The sequence below is a fragment of the Oryctolagus cuniculus genome, chromosome 1 (assembly GCF_964237555.1).
Source record: "Oryctolagus cuniculus chromosome 1, mOryCun1.1, whole genome shotgun sequence".
Taxonomy (NCBI): domain Eukaryota; kingdom Metazoa; phylum Chordata; class Mammalia; order Lagomorpha; family Leporidae; genus Oryctolagus; species Oryctolagus cuniculus.
In genome coordinates, this window is record NC_091432.1 from 39,543,761 (window position 1) to 39,564,951 (window position 21,191).

Below are 21,191 nucleotides of genomic sequence, written 5' to 3' on the forward strand. Positions count from 1 at the left end.
TGAACCACATTTCCTTGAAGATTGTGTATCTTCATGAACCTTCTTTTTCATTTTCAAAGATATAACAATTACTTTCTAAAATTTTTTCTCTAAGAAATTTCTGCTCATTTTTCATTGATCACTTAAAATTGATTAACATGTTTTTATGACCCTAAAAATCTCCCAAATCCTTGTTATTCAACATTAAAAACTCTACCCTTGGATACAAGATTGTATTTAGTGAGAATATCCCACTGACTTGCAGAAGACAATATCCCCTCACAGGTAACAATCAGAAGGCAGTGCCACACACGAAATCATATTGTGTTTGTGAACTCTGGAGTGGTACTGCTCAGAGCTCAAATTCAAGGTCTGGTGGTTACTCTATGACACTGAATAAGACACTTCATTTCTTTGAATATCACTTTCTTAGTTATAGCACAAAGATAATAGTATCTTAACATGACTGTTGCGAAATTTAAATAAAAAATTAGAATTTGAAGCAAAGTGGCTTGGTCAAGCTAAGCCTTCGCAACATAGTGCTGTTATCTGTAAACCAGAGTGTGTTTTTCAGACTTGGAAGCCAATGAATCTGCTGGATTTGGGTCCAGGGAGTCCCACTGATGGGCTGAGCCTAACTGCGCCTGGCCAGGGCATCCTAGAGGTACTGGGAATCAAAACGCTTCATGGAACCACCCACCACCCTGGCCTTCAAGTTTTGCCATGGCATCATCTTTATGGCTGACTCTCGGGCTACAGCAAGTGCTTACATTGCCTCCCAGACAGTAAAGAAGATGTAGAGATCAACCCCTTCCTACTGGGCACCACGGCTGTGAGTACAGCAGATTGCAGCTTCAGGACGCAGCTGTTAGCTCTGCATGTTGAATCTATGAGCTTTGCAATAAGGAGTGCATCTCAGTAGCAGCTGCCTCCAAGCTGCCTATCAACATGGTCTATCAGTACAAAGGCATATGACTGTCCATGGGCATGATCTGTGGCTGGATAAGAGAGGCCCAGGCCTCCACCATGTGGACAGTGAAGGGAACCGAATCATCAGAGCAACCTTCTCTGTAGGTTCTTGCTGTGCATATGCTCATGGCATCACGGATTGGGACTATTCTTACGAGCTAAAAGTGGAGCAAGTCTATGATCTGGCCTGCTGCGCCATCTACCAAGCCTAAGAGATGCCTACTCAGGAGGCTCTGTCAATCTCTACCATGTGCAGGATGCCTGGATCCAGGTTTCCTGTGACAATGTAGTTTTTCTGTGCAACAAGTATAGTGGATCCACTAGAGGGAAAGTGGATCCACTTTAGGAAAAGGAGGGTGCTGATGACTGCTTGCGTTTCTTAGGGTGACTATCACTGGTGATATGGATGTAGCACCCCTTCCAGTATTGGAGGGGTCCATAATTTTATTGATGGTTTTTGAAAGTTCTGGAACATCGACCTCTGTATGGTACCAGTTGTTAGTGAACTGCTGCAGAGTGTGACTATTTGTTTTACTTCCTGGAATGTGAACATTATACTGCTCACCTTACTGGGAAGAAAAAATAAAAGCTAAGCCTTCAATTACTGTTAACGAAATAGTAATGAAAATTACTTTTGTTAATACTAAAATTACACATAAGGAGATAATAAAATATAAAATTTGGATAAACTGACTCGGAGAAAGGAGAATATTACACTAAATAATTAATCAATTGATAAATTGTAGTTTTGGAAAAAACAGACAAAAGGAATGCAGAAGATGCAAATTAGTGTATAATGAGAAGTAATCTGATATTCTCCTCCAAAATTTTTTTTCTATTTCCTATATATTAAAAACATTCTGCTATTCTTAGGCAAAAATGACTTCAGCTACTTTCTCAGAATGCCTTTTTGTTGTGTTTGTAAGAATTTTAATCTGAATTATTTGCTATTTTGCATGATTTAAGAAAAGAATGTCTTCTATTGGAATAGAAATTAAAATGGGTGGTTATTTTACTTTTTATAGGTTAGTCAGTTTGATAACAATCAGAAAAAATCTTTAATTCATTTTAGTAAGTGTTTTTCAAAATATGCTTTTTTTGAAATTAATTTTTGCCTTAATAGTTAGAGATACCTGTCTGACATGTCATTTTTTATAACTTTGCTTCTTTACTGAAACTGAAAATGACAAATTCAATAAAACTTGTTAGATATTCTCATATATAATTTATTTTTTGAACTCCACAACTATTTGATTGAATCCCAAAATTCATAAATATCAATATAATATTTTCAAATTTTCCATGGTTAAGTTACATGTGGGCACATGGTTCCATAATCTCAGTTACTGAGTCTTTAATTACATAATGACTATGGTTAGTGGAATGGAGACTAAAGCAATTTTTTAGCAGGCAGTTAAAAAATAGAATGATTTCATGGACATTCAATGTTGCAATATTTTCAGGAGTAGATAAAGATATTTGGATGTTATATCCCAAGAATAAGATTTCATCTGGTTTACTCAAATAACTGCAATTATTTTTGTGCACCTAATTTGATTTAATTGTTCAGTTAGCTGTAAATACGGCAATGATCAAATAAATATCTAATGTTGTTGACATTGCTGTTACATAGCTACTTAGGTACATCATTTCAACTTACCGTGTTAAATTCATAAGCTTTCATTTTCAATCTCTATTGTGTGAGAAGTAGGATCTCCAACTTATTGTACTCGAAGGGTCTTCAAAAAGCTTCTGGAAAATGTATTTGTAAAAAGAAACTGTGCATGGATTTCAAAAAAGTTTAAGCCACAAAATTTTTAAATAAACTTTTGAAACCCCCTAATAAATTTTATTTCTTTTTTCTATGTCCACTATGAAACAAACTTGGGAAAAATAAGGTCTGAAAGATCTGACTTACTTTTCTGCTAATTTTATGTATCTATGGAAAGTGGAAAAATAACCATTATAGTCATGTGGTCATAAGTATAACACCATACCCATAATAAAGCATGTTGAAAACTGTTATTTTGAAAGACTTCAGGGATAGTCTACCTTTATCAATGGGTATATTTTTGAAAAGGAAATTGATCTATGTATTAGGAAACATACAACTGCATCTTTGTCCATCAACTTTTTAGTCTGGAAATGTATGCCCTGTATTAAAGTAAATGGTATCTGGTAGAACATATTTACTGTAGTATTATTTATATTAGGAAAAGTTAGAAAGCAATGAAGTTGCCAACAATGAAGCATTCTAGGTGATCTATGCTTTTCCAATTTAATAAATAAGAAAGAGACATTAATAATGGCAATCATATAAATTATAATACTTGAAGCAACAACATATTTGAGATAAAATGTTTAATGTTTAATAAATAATCAAAAATGATATTTATTCCTATTTGCAATAATGAAACTATTCATACAATGAGGAATATGAGCATTGGAGATAGCTGTAAGATTTGAGGTATGGATTATGGGTTGCTCTTCTCTGTCCCCCTCTTTTCCTCCTGGCTTCTTTCCTTCCTCCTTTTATATTTACTCCATCACTGTTAGATATTATTTGCAAAATAAAATTCAGAGACAAATAATATTTTGTATAATTTTTTCAACATATCTTTATTTTCTAAAGACTTTGCATTTTGTTCCATTGATCAATGTGTTTGTTTTTGTGCCAGTACTATGGCTATTTTGATTACCGTAGCTCTGGAATATATTTCACAGATAGTATGCTATCTCTAGTTTTTTGTTGTTGTTGTTTATTTTGCTTTAGCTATTCAGGTACGTTTGTGCTTATATATGAATTTTAGGATTATTTATTCTATTTCATTGCTATTTTGACTAAGATTGCATTGAAGTTATGGATAACGTTGGACAGTATGGATTAAATATTTTTCTATTTATTTGAGACTTCTTCCATTTCCTTCACCAGTATTTTATAGTTTATAGTGTAGAAGTCTTTTACTTCTGTAGTTAACTTATTCCTATTTTGTTTATTTTTTTGTAGCTACAACAAAGGAAAGGATTATCTTGATGTCTTTCTCAGATAGTCTGCTATGAATGCAAATAAACATTACTATTATGTGTTGATTTGTAGACTGCTGCTTTACAGATTTTTTTTAATTCTAGCAGTTTTTAATGGAAATTTTAAGGTTTTCTGTATAAGATTTTATCTTCTGCAAAAAGAGAAAATTTAACTTCTTTCCTTCCAAGTTGGATGGTTTTTATTTCTTTCTCTTGCCTGATTGCTCTGGCTAGGGCTTTCAGTAATATGTTGCATACAGGTGACAAAAGTGGGAATCCTTTTCTTATTCTAGATCATATTGGAAAATCTTTCCATTTTTCTCTGCTTATCATCATTTTTGGCTGTGAGGTTATCTTATATAGCCTTTAATATGTTGAATTACATTCCTTCTAAGCCAAATTTGTTGACAATCTTTTTTCATGAAGAGACATGGAATTTTAAATGCTCTTACTTTTTTACATCTATTGAAATGATGATGGGATTTTTATTTTTCATTCTGCTAATGTGATGTGTCACTCCTAATCTCATTACACAGTACTATTTACAATAACCAAGATATGGGAAAAAAGCAAGTGTCCCTCAGTTAATAAGTAAGCTTTCCTTTTCTTTAAAAAAATCATAGTACATATACACAATATAATATTATTTAGGCATAAAAAGAAGGAAAACCATAGGTGATCCTAGAGAGCACATATTTAAATGAATAAGCCAGACATAGGCAGGTAAAAATGATATTATATCACTTATCTGTTGAACTCACACAAGCAGAGGGCAGCATGGCAATTACCAGAAGCTGAAGGACAAGTGGGAGAAAGGAAAGTAGAAACATTGGTCAACAGTCACAGTGTCACACAGTTAAATAGTAGGGATAATTGCTGATGCTCTGTCCTACAGAACAGTAACTAAAGTTAAAAATAATGTATTATATATTTCAAAAATAGCTTTAAAAGGGTTTTCAATGTTGTCTCCATAAAGAAATGATAAACATTTGAGCTGATATGTAATGATTATCTTAATTACACAATGTATGCATGTAGCAAAATAACACATTATACCCATATATATGTACAATTATTATTTATCAATTAAACATAAAACTTTATGTCTACATGAGAAATGAATAATTGATTCATTTTATAATATCAAGCAGGAGCAAACCTTCACCTGAACTATTGAATACTGGGAAAACATTTAAATATATTTGTTTTAACAATTCATATCATTGTCTTCAATTTTCATGCCAATATCGTTGGATGAAAGTAAGCAATCAAATTATACACATATTAAATAGCAAAAAAATATGAAAATATTTTCAATATCACTATCCATCAGGGAGATGCAAATCAAAATCACAATGAGATGTCACCTCACCCTGTCAGAATGGCTAAAACCCAAAACACAAAGAGTAGCAAATGCTAGAAAGGATGTGGAGAAAGGGGGAATACTTACACATTGTTGATGGGAATTAAACTAGTACAGCCACTGTAGAAAATAGTGTGCAGACTTCAGTTCATAATTGATCATAATGATAACATTAAGAGTCAAAGGCATCACATAAACAAGACTAGTGTCTGCTAATACTAGCTGATAGAATTAAAAAGGAGAGAACAATCCAACATGGGAAGCAGGATACACAGCAGACTCATAGAATGGCAGATGTCCTAAACAGCACTCTGGCTTCAAAATCAGCCCTTAAGTCATTCAGATCTGGCTGAAGGGCCCATGAGAGTATTTCAGGCATGGAAAGCTAAGACACTCTGGAAAAAAAAAAAAAAAAAAAAAAAAAAAAAAAAAACCTAAATGAAAGATCTCTGGGAGTGAGATCCCAGTGGAAAGAACAGGCCATCAAAGAAGGAGGTACCTTTCTCTGAAGGGAGGAGAGAACTTCCACTTTGACTATGACTTTGTCTAAATAAGATCGGAGTTGGCGAACTCAAAAGGCTTCCATAACCTTGGCAACTCATGACAAGAGCCTAGGGTGATTACTGATGCCATAAACAAGACTGTCAATTGTTAAATCAACAACAGGAGTCACTGTGCACTTACTCCCCATGTAGGATCTCTGTCCTTAATGTGTTGTACTATGTGAATTAACGGTAAAACTAGTACTAAAACAGTACTTTACACTTTGTATTTCTGTGTGGGTGAAAACTGTTACTTAGTATATACTAAATCAATCTACTGTATATAAAGAGAATTGAAAATGAATCTTGATGTGAATGGGATGGGAGAGGGAGCAGGAGATGGAATGGTTGTGAGTGAGAGGGAGGATATGGGGGGAAAAAGCCAATGTAATCCAAAAGCTGTACTTTGGAAATTTATATTTATTAAATAAAAGTTAAAAAAATATAGAAGTTATTACTTTGCCATGGGCACAGTAAACAGGCATAATCTCCCTTTTTTAAACCAAGCAAAGTTAGAGAGTTTTATTATCAACTTAAAATTTAATAAATAAAGTCGTCATCATTTTTGATATAGTTTTCCTCATGGGCATTGTCTACCTCAAAGAAGAACCACTGTCAGAACATGCCTATGACTACAAATTTCTAGTTTAGGCCACCAAAGATTAGGGTCAGAGCACCCCCTTGACTTGCATTCTCTTAAAGGTTTCCTCTGGTCTGCTTTACTAAAAACCAGGAGGAAGAGGAAGTTAGCCTGCAAAAGCAATGTAAAGATAGGTGGCAGGCCAATTAATGGCTGCTTTACACAGCAATCTGCCATCAAAGGACCCAACAGGCCAGTCCACTACATTGTTTTTTTTTTTGTTTGTTTGTTTGTTTGTTTGTTTTTGACAGGCAGAGTGGATAGTGAGAAAGAGAAAGGTCTTCCTTTTGCCGTTGGTTCACCCTCCAATGGCCACCGCGGCTGGCACTTGGGCCATCCTCCACTGCACTCCTGGGCCATAGCAGAGAGCTGGCCTGGAAGAGGGGCAACTGGGACAGAATCCGGCGCCCCAACCGGGACTAGAACCCAGTGTGCCGGCACCTCAAGGTGGAGGATTAGCCTATTGAGCCACAGTGCTGGCTACATTGGTTTTCGATGTGGAAAGCCAGGGCTTCCGCAGAACTCAGCTTATGAAGAGCCCTGGCAGCTATGCCAGCCAGGAGTTGGGTCACTGGAAATGGACCTGCCATGGAGTCGAAGGGCTCCAGGTCAGAGCCACGGACCTTGTTCACTCTAAGCTGAAAAGCCCTTCACTTGGCCCGGCTTCCACAGTAACCACTGCTGTCAAGGGGATGGCCAAGTAGGGTCAACAACATTGCATAACAGAACTGTATATTAACTAAAAGTGTTTTCCATTTAGGAATCCCACCTACCTTCTCTTCAAGCCAGCTCTCCTCCCAGGCCAGCTAAGTAATGGAAGTCAATAGGGTACCTCCCTTATGATGTTCCACATGTGAAGAGATAGACAGGTCTGAGCCTCATAACTGACAAAGCCTTAAGCCCTCCTGATTGTTCTCAAGTCCTTTCTGTCAATTTCTATTTGCCTCTCAATGAAAACAAACAAACAAACAAAAAAAAAACTTGCTCATGGTTTAGGCTCTTTTCTTAGGGCCTCTAATAATGACTCTGTCCTTGGCCTTAGATTCTGTGAGTTTAAACTGCTTGTTAGATTCATTTGCTATAGACTTAAAAAAGTAAAATTCTAGGTGGCCACGTACATGAAACCTCCAATGCAAGCTGGCACTGCATCCTCCTGGAGAAGCCACTTCCTGCTGGAACCCTGTCTTGACTCCTCTTCCCAAAGATGCCCCTTTTCAGCATGAAGCAGCCAGAACAATCACGCCTAGTTCCACATAACAGATGTTAGGATTTTCATCATTGGGAGGTGGGAATATGAGGAGTCAGAAGGGTTAATAGATAGTCAGGGAATCCCAATAGAATTTGGGGCGTAAAATATTCGCTTCCTTCACCAAAACTTATCTTTAGCAAGAACCAACAGGCTACCATCCTTCCTTTGGAATCTCCAAACTGAATGCCGATCTGATTGTTAAGTTTCTTTTTCCTTCAAAATTGTACTAAAAAAGCCCACTGCCACTAGTCCCTTTGGGTTTATTTGTCTCTTGGAAGCCCCCCTCCCTGCTGCTCTGGCTGGAGGCCTTTGACTCTATTAAATAATTTTAAACTAAAAAAAAATTCTAGAAGTTGACTTGCCATGCAATCTAGTAATCCCACTACTTGATATATACCCCAAAGACATAAAAAGATGCAAAGAGATACTTGCATCACCATGTTTATAGCAGTGCTATTCACAATAGCCAAAATTTGGAATCAACAAGGTGTCCATCATCAGATGAACGGATAAAGAAAATGTGGTATAATACACACAATGGAATATTACTCAGCTATTAAAAAGAATGAAATTCTAAAATTTGCAGCAAAGGGCACAACTGGAGAACATCATGTTGATTTACATAAGCCAGACACAGAAGGACAAATACCACATGTTCTCCCTTTTATACTGGAGCTAAAATTTTAAGAAAATCAAAGAAAGAAAGAAAGAAAGAAAGAAAGAAAGAAAGAAAGAAAGAAAGAAAGAAAGAAAGAAAGAAAGGAAGAATAGAGAGAAAGAAAAAAGAAAGAGAAATGAAGAAAAAGAAAGAAAGAAAGAGAGAGAGAGAGAGAGAGGAAGGAAGGAAGGAAGGAAGGAAGGAAGGAAGGCAGGCAGGCAGGCAGGCAGGCCTGTATCAGTACTGCTGCAAATATAGTTGTGTGAAACTGTTTTATACCTTTGTCAAACCAATGGTTAAGAATGTTACACTACTATAGATTTTTTATTTTTAAAGATTTTTATTTATTTATTTATTTTTTGAAAAACAGAAAAATTAGACAGCAGATAAATTTTTGGCTTGAAAAAATTATTCTTGTATTTTGAAAGATCAATTATTCAGACAAACTTTTCAAATTTACTCTTTCAAAGACTACATAATGCAAAATTAAGCTAGATAAAACAATAAATCTAATGAACAAAAATTAGTCCAAGAGAATAATCATATTTAATATTGAAATATATATTTCCAATCTAATAGTCTAAAGATTATCGAAAAATATTTTGGAAGGAAAATTCCAAACATCTGTAGCATGTCTTATGTTAAAATCTCTAATTCTCTATGGTTAATTTGCAAGCTTATTAGAAATCCCCAATTTAACCACATGGATGGTACCAAGGGCATGCTTGCTATGGGAGGATTCTAACTCTGACCTGGCACACTCTCTCTCATTGACTTTGAGAAATTGAATACATATTTCTGGAATTTGTGTTCCTCAACCATGAAATCAGAGAGAGAGAACATAATCTTTCTTTAGCCTTTAGGATCTTAGTATTCACTTATAAGACTCCAAAAATAAAGGCTTTACTTGTGTTTCCTCTTCTGTATGAAGTAGGTGATTACTTACTTTCTTGAGACAGGACTCTGGAAGGGCTGGAAGTATTGCCCTTTATCATGTTAGAGATTAAATATTCATTAGGAGCTCAACTGAACCAAGACTTTTTTTTTTTCTTTCTGAGAACACTAAATTAAAATTTAGCACATATGTGGTTTCTGATTGTATTATCTCCTTTTTTCTTTCCTTTGTAGGAGTTTGGTACCCTGAAGTCCCCAATGTGTTTTGATGATAAACAGAGACCCAAGATATAGGCCACTGGTACATCATTTGTTGTCCTTGAAATGTTTGGGGAAACGGAAGTTAGTAAGAAGCATCATTAGAAATGCAAACAGGACAGTACATGTATCCTAGCCCTTTTTTAGTTCAAGAGAAAAATCATAAAGAAAGTCTGGTGATTTTGAGAGAGAGCCTTGGAGCAGATCATATAAAGAAAAGTAGATCGGGGATTTTGTAAACATTTTAAAGGCATCTTGGAGACTTTCAAAGCAAGAAAGACATATTTAATTAGGTAAATTGTTTCCAAAATAAAGTGACATCACTCTTTCCCTTACCAGAATAGTTTTCTTTGTCTTGTCTTTTATTTCCTTTAGCTCAAACTAATACATCTCATTGAATCCTCGTCAATACATTTTATTTCAAAATTGCATGAAAGCGTGCTTTAGAAACATCCCCACAACTTGCTTTGTTCCAACTTGGCTTCTTTGTAAAGCAAACAGCCCATTTTACCTTAAATGACTGTAATAGTTAATGTCTGGTTGGCTTTAAAGAATATTCTGGTTATTAATGAGAGATAGAAATTATTCTGCAACTGAAAACAGGTCTTACTATTTTCTTTTCCCAACCCTCCATGGATTAAGGTCCTTGGAAACATGATACAAGTTAATAAAAGTTAATAATAAGAAATCATTTTTTCTGTCCCCACTATAGTTACATTAAAGTATTACCTGAGCATGATGGAATGAAAAACACATTAAATTCTGAAGATTTAATTCTTTACATCATACTTTCATTTCTATTTATCATTTATCTCTAATTTTCAATCCAACTAAAAACCAATCCAATAAATCGACTGAAAATTTGAACTCCAATTCATTGGAAAATATTTCACAAGAAAATACAAATTGACTTTATTATAGCACTACAATTAACTTTTATTTGAAATGAAAAACAATCTTAATAAGTTAAATTACATTATCTTTCTTCTGGTTAAACAGAAGCATGGGGATTAAATTTGTTATAGTTTATTGCAGTTATACAGTTATACTAAATATATAGTTATACTATACAGTTATAGTTTATTGCCTTTTCTCATAGTTGATCTGAATTATTTCATAATAATTTTTCTTCTTAAACTACATTATGTGTGAAGTTTCTGAAATTTACAAGCTAGATAAGTCATCTTCAAAATTTCCATCTACATATACAACAGCTCAACTAACAATATACATCGAAGAAGAAAATAAACAGTGAAAGTCTGTATAGTTAATCATCACATCCATCTCTGTAAAGGAGGAAATTTTATAGAAAGCAATCTATATCAAGTTTACAAAAGGCAAATTTCAAACCTGAATTACAAAATAATTTTGTTTTTATAAAACCTAGGTTGCATTTATATCATGTCCCTTCACTTCCAAATATATTAGCCTATTTTTCATAAGGATAAGAGATTCTTACCTAATCACAGAATAGTTATGAACTTCAAATTTACAAAATAAATTTTACTTTGACACAGCATATTTTATCTATAGTCTTTTTTCTAACTTTATCAAGTTAAAAATTGTCTTTTTACACACTGAACTGAGTGTAGGTACCCATTAGTGTTAGGTATACCAGTTAATACACTGGCCCCCATTCCTTGAGAAATGTTATGATAAAGACCATGAGATAGAACTTTCTATGATGTCTACAATGAAGATGTTGATGATATCCACTGCATTCTAAGGCATTCTAAGATGTTGCCTTAAAAGCATCCATAGCAGAAACATGGGTTGAAACTCCCCACCGGAATTGGCTATTGCGTGTTGAGAATGTTTTGAAGTTTGCTTTGGCTACCAAGATATCTAAAGCCAGAATTAAGTGGCAATTCTTGCAGTAATGTTTGGTATTTTGTTTTCCTTTGTGCTGTCACAGAAAACAGAAAGACAAATTTATATATTCTCTCTTACTTTCCTACTATTTTAAATTTCTCATGGGTTCACTTTGTCTTTTTTTTTTTAAGATTTATTTTATTTATTTGAAAAACAGAGATACAGAGTGAAGTAGAGACAGAGAGAGAGGTCTGCCATCCACTGGCTCACTCCCCAGATGGCTGCAATGGCCAGAGCTCTACCAATCCGAAGCCAGCAATCAGGAGCTTCTTCCAAGACTCCCACACAGCTGTAGGGTCCCAAGGACTTGGGCCATCTTCCACTGCTTTCTCTGACTATAGCAGAGAGCTGGTTTAGAAGAGAGCAGCCAGGACTGAAACCAGTGGCCTTATGGATGCTGTCACTTCAGGCCAGGGCTTTAACCTGCTACGACACAGTACTGGCCCCACTTTGTCTTTTAAGTATACTTTTATAGTTACCTTATTTTCCTTTGGCTCTAAGCTGGATATAAAAAAGCAATAAATTAACTGAATACACATATATGTAATTAGGTGAATATATATATATGTGTATATATATATATGAAGCAGGAGCATGGTATTATTCCTAGCTACTAGGGTTTAACAAAGTATGAAAGCACAAACACAGAAGATGAATGAATAACTGAGCAAAGTTTAATGAAGGGAAATACACCTGATAGACCAGGTGAGCATTGAAAGAAAGAACTGAGAGCCCTGTCTGCATTACACTAGAGTTTTTAATAGACATTCAGAATGGCCAACAATTTTTTCTACCATGCACCCCCTATATGGGGACAGTACTGATGGAGGGTTTTCTGGATGTTGAACTCATCAAATTTTTCCCAAAAGTTCATAATAGTCCTAATAGGTCCATTGATGAATGGTGGGTAAAGATTCCCCTAAATTGCCCCCAGGAGAGGTTGGGCCAACACAACAGGGTTATTGAACAAGGGCAGGATGTATAAATGCTGGTCTGCTCATAAGGCTTGCTTCTACATTTCTTCCTTCATTCAACCACACACAATTTTCCATTTTCTTTGCCCCCCACCCCCTTATATGATAGGCTAATTCCTAGCTGGCTATCTTACATTCCCTCCTCAAGCAAACTAACCCCTAATCTTATGGGGGTAGATTTCATGAAGGTCCATATTCTGTATTTTCTTCTAGCTGGCATATAGACAGAGGGCTGGTTATGGGTATTCTTCTCTTGCTGTCTGTCCTATGATGTTTGAGGATGGGCCTTGGAAGAGACTGCCTTGTGCTGTTGAGAGGGCTGATCACATCTTCCAATGGTATAGGACAAAAGCCCTGCCTTATGACCATCTGGAAATGAATGGATTTTTTTCTGTTAGAGACCAAACAAATGAGTGCATTAAAGACATATGATATAAAGAGAGGCAGGAAGAGTATGGGAATTATAGGGCCAAGGAGAGACCACAACAAGGATTTCCATAACACACTATTTGGCCAGAAATTCCAATCCTATTTGACCTGGTCCTGGAGTTGTCTGGTCTCATCCAAATAACGGAGAATATGGTTTTATATTTATATAGTTTGAATGACTTAAAAACATTTCTGGATAATGCACACATGCCCCTCCTAAGGCAGCAGTTAGCATGTCTAACTGCCTGCCTGTTTTGAATGACTAAGGTTAGCAATCCAAGTACAGGAGCCCTAGTCATGGCAGCCTTTAACTGGGCAAAGAATGCGTCTTCTTTCCCAAAGGAGGGGGCCCTGTTGTGTCTTCCTCTAGGTGATTTACTATTTCCTCGTACGTAGGGATTTGTAACTTGTTAGTATGAGAAATAGCCAGAGCTGTATTAAGGTTGCAGGAGTAGGAATTTGTTGCATGCCAGTCTTTACTCCCCAGAGTTGAGGATTAACCATAAATAGTTTACTTTCTGACATACCAGTTGTGATTTTTGTTTGGACATCTGGTAGTCACATCATGGTAGGAAGTTAAGGGTGCTAGCCAAATGCACAAAATTGGAGTCTCAGGTGGGGAGATAAGCAAAGCATCTATACTTTAAATCATTTTTCCACCCCTAAGAAACTGGTCCTTTACATCCTCCACAAGGGTCTGCCCAAACAGGTGTAGGTTATCTATAAGTCCCTGTGGCAGTACGGTCCATGGTTACTGCTACTTTATGTCCTGGTTGCTAACCTATTTAAGAGTAAATAGGAATCGGCTTTTCAGGCTTAACTAGCATCATCATGTACCCCATAATTTTACTCACCACATAATCTCACCATCTAGTATCTGTGTTACTGCATAACCCACCTCCAGCCATTTCTAAGTTTCCTTTTGAGATCTCCCCTCTTTTCCCCTGACTGGACCTCCCTTTTTGATCCATATTTCGACTTGGCAATGTCTGTCTCACACAGTATTCAACTTCCACAATCCTTCTACAGTAAATTTATTCCTTCAGTTCTTCTTTCTGTCAAAAAGTGTACTCTTAACCTTCTGTCACTAAGAATACATTTTCAGGGCCAGTTAAGCCACCACCTGTGATGCTGGCATCCCATTTGGACACCAGTTTGAGTCCTAGCAGGTCTACCCCCCCACACTCTCTCCATGTAACTCTGCCTTTCATATAAATAAAATAAATCTTTAAAAAAAGAATATGTTGTCATACAATATTTTTTCCTACCTACGGGTTCCTTCAATTCATATCCTGAAGCAATCATCTAACACCTCTAAATTAAGAGAAAATCATTTTAATAAAAGAACATACAGAACTTTAACCTATAGCTTCTTTAAAGCAGTTTTGAACTTTGGAGGAGTTAAATAGGAAATAGGTAAATGTTTTTACACAATTGTATGTTACCAAAGTTTTGTGAACCCCAGAAGTCTCAGTAAAGTCTTTAAGCCTAGAAGACAAAACAATATGGAATCAACAATGTTTTGCTAAAAACCATAGCTCCACAATATAATTGCAAATATTTTCAGAGAATTACAACTGGATGAAAAAAAAGTCTGAAATATATGGTCACAATAATAACTTGGCAACTTACAGTGTTTTCTGAAAGTTTCACAGACTGTTTTATCCTCATAGGCTTTGGAACCTATAATGAGAGAGGCAGTGGAAATTGGAGAGCAGTATGATTTTTAAAAGGCATGTATTGATTCCAACCCAGAATACTGGGTTGTTAGATTGATAGAGTAACTTTCATAATTGAGTGAGTAAGAAAATGGGAACCTTTTGAGTCAGAAAGATCATGAGGCCCACTCTAGCTAGTTTGGGGAAAAAAATTAGGAAGGAGTTGGAAAACCTTACAGGAGGTCTTCTGGTGGGAAAATAGCAATTTAAAGTAAAGCATGCTATGACCAGTTCTAGCCAGTGCTTTTCTCAAAATGCCAGCATAGGAAGTAGGGGAAATGAGGCACAGGGCATCCTTCAGTAGGGAGGACTGACTCAGACCAGGCATTGGACTTTTTTTTTTTTTTTTTTGACAGGCAGAGTGGACAGTGAGAGAGAGACAGAGAGAAAGGTCTTCCTTTGCTATTGGTTCACCCTCTAATGGCCGCTGCGGCCGGCACACTGCGCTGATCCGAAGCCAGGAGCCAGGTGCTTCTCCTGGTCTCCCATGCAGGTGCAGGGCCCAAGCACCTGGGCCATCCTCCACTGCACTCCCTGGCCACAGCAGAGAGCTGGCCTGGAAGAGGGGCAACCGGGACAGAATCCGGTGCCCTGACCGGGACTAGAACCCGGTGTGCCGGCGCCACAAAGCGGAGGATTAGCCAGTTGAGCCACGGCGCCGGCCAGGTATTGGACTTTGACTGCTGAACAGGCACAACATTCTCCCTACTACCTGACATTTGAGATGAGGGAGAAGGGTTAGTGAACAAACCCTGGGCAGATCACGCAAGATGGGGAGGGCCAAGAGGCCTAGGTAAAAAGTGTGAAAGAGAGTGAGTTGGCCTTATTCTCTTGACTCCTCCTGCATGAATGTGGCCGAGACTTTGGCTGAAACGGACACGGAGCAGGGAAAAGCCAAGGTGGTTCTAGGAAAAATGGCTGCTAAAACTATAGAGTTGACAAAGCTCCGGCCTCTCTCACAAGACAAAAAACATTCAAACATAAGAGAACTCAGCACATGCCCCTGGTTTGTGACGGATGAGATCTAACTGGAGCATATTACTGTAAATTATACTTCCCTCTGGGGGCCAAGTTGTACCTCCAGCTTGTACCTTGGTCATGCTGATTCAGAGAAAATACACCAAGCCATTTTCAATTTTTTTCTCTAGGATTGAATGTCAAATGAATCTCAGCGCTTGATGATACCCTCTAAGGGAATATATGGCTTGGATTTCTTGTTATCCATCTGAATTGAAAAGATAGAAAGCAAGAGTCCTTAACTTTTCTATTTTTCCCTCCTGACCTGGAGCACCCCTGAAGTCTTTCTACTGTGAGATACAGACTGTCATGAAGCCCATGGTGAGGAGGGGCTGGTGAAGAGGTGTGTGCAGTCTGACCTCCACCCCATCCTTTGAACTTGATTCCTTGGGATGTGAACACCCTCCTTATGTTGCTTTAAGACCTTCTAGATTTGGAAAGCCCTGATCTGGAACTGAGCTTCCCGAAAGAATTCCTCTGCTAAACCTCTGTAAGTCAAGGTCTGTAGAGAGGGGTCATTTCCTCCAAGCCAAGGGAGATGGAATGAAAAAAACTGATGGGTAAGGGAGTTCGATGGGAGGAAAGAAGCTTTCTACAATGATCCATCTTCAGGAAGTGAGCTGTGGAGAGAACCTGATGGAAATGATTTCTGAAATAGAAGAGTCTGCAAGTGTCACCCGAGGGACAGCTACAAACTATGTGGATAAGCACAGCCTCCCATAGTCCTAACAAGTAGGGAGACTGGTGTCTAAAGACAATAGGATTGGACTTGCCACCTTATTCTGCACAGAGAGCACCTAAAACCTTGGGATCAGCAAGACATTCCAGCAGAGCTCAATCAGATGGAGGAGGAATTTGGATTAGTATGATCTTACAAAGGAAGGATGGGGAGCTTAAGGGATAGAGAGAGAAAGAGAGAGCAAAAGTGAGAGTGAGAGATAGAGAGAGAGGGAGAGACCTGAGACTATGGCATGCAAGCAAGAGAGAAGTTGCTGTCAGCAGATGGAACAGGAACTAACAGAGAAAAAAATTGCTGTTTCCCATCTGACACCCTAATGGGCAGTCAAAGTCCAGGGTCCAGTCAAGAAGCCTTTGGAAAATGAGTGTTACCCTGGCCTGAAATTCACAGTCATGCCAAGACTTTCTCCCAGTCTCATGGAATGGATGAATCTCCACAGAAAGGACAGAGTAAAACCATCAGCCTGACACTATAGTCTGTCAGACACTATAGGCTGGGGTCCAGTCAAGGAGTCTGAAAAATAGCACAGCATTTCCCTGGTCTGAATTTCACAATCACTCCAAGACCTTCTTCCAGTCTCATGAAATGGGCCAGTCCCCACAAAAGGAAACAGGGTCAGAGCAAGGTCAATGTTTTTCATGACCAAGAATGGTAGAGAAGAATTAACCTGGTGTTTCCCAGAAAAATCTGTCCCCTGAGTCTTAAGACTGGCGGCTGTGCTAACCATGTTCTTAACCGGCTGATAGGGTCCTTGCATTTTTAAGTGATAGAGGACTATAGTGGAGAACGAGAATTTCCAGAAAAAGGGATGAATAGTCTGCCTTTGCTCACCTTTCTGACAATCCCCATATGGGCCACCAGAAATGAAACAGCAGTGTGTCTTTTTTCCTAGCTGCTTTGGTTTGTTGTCTCCTGGCAATGATGTATAAAAGGCATGCATACAGAAGATGAGTGAATTGTGAAACCAAATTTAATGAAGAGAAAAACATCTGATAGGACATTTCAGGAAAGAAGTGAGAGTCCAGTCTGCATTCAGACTGGAGTTTATATAAAAATTGAATATGGCCCATCATTTTCCTCTCTCCCTCCCTTTCTGGAACATTGCATGATGGAGGGCTTTCTGGACATGGAATTCACCAAATACTTCCCATAACTTCATAATGGACCTAATAGCAACCTTGATGTAGGGAAGGGAAGATTACCCTAAGCTGCACCCAGAAAGGGTTGGGACCCATCCAAAAAGTTGATTGAACAAAGGCAAGACTTTTGATGTGCAAATGCTAGTCTGCTTGCAAGCTTTGTTTTTGTATTTCTTATCTCATTCAACCACACAAAATTTCCCATTTTCTCCGACCCTTCATGTACACATAGGCTAATGTCTAACCTATCTGCCTGAACATATAGACAAAAACTTCTTGTGTCCTAAACATGTGTCTGTGGGGAAACATCTCCTCCTGTGCTTATTTCTCCACTGCCGGCTTACATTTCCAACAGAGAATCAGGGAACGTAATCACGTCCTCTCCGAAGGACATCTTTCCAATTCTTCTACCTATTGCAGGAGTCCTAGCAGCCCAGTAAGAGATTCTAATCACAGAAAACTATTGCCAACTTTAAGAAAGCACATATGTGATTCTGAGTTGTGTAGACATGCCAAACATCTCCAAAATTTGATAGAAAAGAAGGTTTTATAGGATTTCTGTTGCTGAATTTAATCCACTTTCTTGCTCTGGGCCCTGTCTGTTGCCTGGCCTCATTCAGATGCTAAGCTGTTCCAGGAAGTCTGGAATGCTCACATGTGAGCCAACTGCAGGAAATGAACACATCTCAGGCTACTATAACAATGATTTTTGTTCTCCTTTTTCATTTTAAAAACTTTTTTGGTTAAAACCATAACTACTGTTGATTCAATCCAGATTACATTGGCAGTGAAAAGTCTGCTAGGCCAGATAAAAAGAGTGATGTGTAGAGAATGTTTCCTTGAGACTTCTTTTGTAAAGTGGCCAACCTCTTAAGAGGTCAGGATGTTGTTTCAAGTGTGGGAAGCCCTGTGGTGATCTATATAGAGTTGTCTCAATAGGAAGACAAGGATATTTGAATAGTTTTTTTGATCCTTGTGACTGGATTGGGCAGTTTAGAAAATGCAGTCACACTCATGACCTTGCCCAATTTTACAGGAACCTATTCGAGACAACTACAAGGTGAGTTATGAAGCCTATTGCATACATGAGGAAATTGTGACCCAGTGAGTTTAAAGCTGCCCAAGATCAGGAACGTGTTGCCTATACCATACACATTTATTCTATTGCTAACTGCAAACCAAACTCATAAGTTACCCATTTCACTGATGGTGTTATTACGCTTTCAGTTTTCCAGGAAAACAGAAAAAAATCTTATTTTAAATTTTTCCTTCTCTGGCACTCTTCATACATTTTGAAGAATCCAAGACCTGTAGTCTCTGCTTTCCAAATGCCCTGCCATCTGTCCCGTCCTTCTGTCACTTCATTATCCCCTGACTACTGCTGCCTTGTTACTGTGGATGTGAATTACAGAAACCATTTCCTAGCAGGTCACGCTGCTACCAGATTCTGTAATTCTAATACAAATTTTCCACCAGAGTGGTCTCTCTGACTTATACAAATAATCATGACCTTTCCTGCTATAGACTCTCTGATGCAATATTACCACAAGAGAAAACGTTAGATTTCTCAAACTGTCAAGCAGAGTCTCCAACTATTTTTATACATATTTTAATTTGATTTTATGTAAAAATTTTATGAGTTTTCAACAGATTCAATGTTATTTGTAGAAACAATTCTAAAAACATAACGATATTCCCTTCCTCCCCTCCACCCTCTTTCCTTCTCCTTTCAAATTTTCTTAGATTTTTGAATAAAAAGTTTGACTAATAAGTTTAACAAGTAAAAAGCAAAAGACCCTAGTTTAGAGGAAATACAGACAACAGTCATAAACAATAATTGAATGGAAAAGTGACCATTTCATTCATACATAGTAAATGTTATGGTAATCACAGATCACTAAAACTATAGTAGTATAACATTTTTAACCATTGGTTTGACAAAGGTATACAACAAAGTTTTACAAAATAATATTTTAAGTGATGCTGATACATACAGACATTTCTTTCTTTTTGTTTTTTTCTTGTTTTGTTTATTTTTAAAATTTTATCTCCTGACTATGAAGCAGAACATGCAGTATTTGTCTTTCTGGGTCCAGCTTATTTTACTCAACATGATGTCTTCTAGTTGCATCCATTTTGCTGCATGATAGAAGTTTTTTTATTTATTTATTTACTTTTTATTTATTTGACAGGTAGAGTTATAGACAGTGAGAGAGAGAGACAGAAAGGCCTCCCTTCTGTTGGTTCACTCCCCAAATGGACACTAAGGCCAGCACTGCGCTGATCCAAAGCCAGGAGCCAGGTGCCCCCTCCTGGCCTCCCATGTGGGTGCAGGGGCCCAAGCACCTGGGCCATCCTCCATTGCCCTCCCAGGCCACAGCAGAGAGCTAGACTGGAAGAGGCGCAACCGGGACTAGGACCTGGTTCCCGGTTCCCATACGGGATGCCGGCACCACAGGCGGAGGATTAACCAAGTGAGCCATGGCGCTGGCCCAGAAGTTTTCTTTTTTATAGCTGAATAATATTCCATTACATATACATACCACTTTTTATTTATTCATTCATCTGATGATGGACACCTTGGTTGATTCCAAATTTTGGCTATTGTGAAAACTGATGTCATAAACATGGTGATGTAGCTATCTCTTGGTACACTGTGTTCAAGTCTTTTGGGTGTATACCAAGTAGTAGGATTGCTGGATACCCAATTTTTTTCCACAGTGCTACACTAATTTACATTCCTACCAATACTGTGTAAGTGCCCCCTTTTCTCCACATCTTTACTAGCACTTGTTAATCTCTAAAATATGTATTTTAGTCATTCTGATCAGGGTGAGGTGATATCTCATTGTGGTTTTGATTTACAGTTTTCTGTTTGCTGGTGATGTTGGGCATTTTTCCAAATATCTGCAGACAAGTTGTATTTCTTCTTTTGAGAACTGTCTATTGATGTTTGCCCATTTCCCAACTGAATTTTTGTTGTTCTTGTTGTTGAGATTTTTAAGTTGCTAATATACTCAGGATATTAACCCTTTGTCAGATAGGTGAGTTGTCAATATTGTTTCCCATTCTGTTGGATGTCTCTTCATTTTATTGGTCATTTCCTTTACCATGCAAAACTTCTGTGTTTGTTGTAGTCCCATTTATTTATTTTTGCTCTTGTTGCCTATGCTTTGAGGGGTTCTTATCTAAGAAGTCATACCCTATACCAATGTCTTGAGTGTTTCCCACACATTTTCTTCCAGCAACTTCATAATCTCAGGTCTTAAATTTAAGTCTTTGATTCATCTTGAGTTGGTTTTTATATATGGTGAGAGATATGGATCTAATTTCATTGTTTTACATATATACATCCAGTTTTGCAAGCAGCGTTTATTGAAGAGATTATCCTTACTCCACTGTATGGTAGGAACATTTTTGTCACAAACAGTTGGCTGTGTGTATGTGGATTAATTTATAGGTCTCTATTATGTTCTGTTGATCTATGTATCAGGTTTTTTTTTTTTTTTTTTTTTTTTGACAGGCAGAGTGGACAGTGAGAGAGAGAGAGACAGAGAGAAAGGTCTTCCTTTGCCGTTGGTTCACCCTCCAATGGCCACCGTGGCCGGCTCGCTGCGGCCGGCACACCGCGCTGATCCGATGGCAGGAGCTAGGTACTTCTCCTGGTCTCCCATGGGGTGCAGGGCCCAAGTACTTAGGCCATCCTCCACTGCACTCCCTGGCCACA

At 37.7% G+C, this 21,191-nt stretch overlaps 1 pseudogene; it reads left to right on the top strand.

Moving 5' to 3' along the window:
* Positions 1-516: 516 nt before the first annotated feature.
* Positions 517-1,422, top strand: LOC138847014 (proteasome subunit beta type-5 pseudogene; annotated as a pseudogene).
* The last annotated feature ends 19,769 nt before the right edge of the window (positions 1,423-21,191 follow it).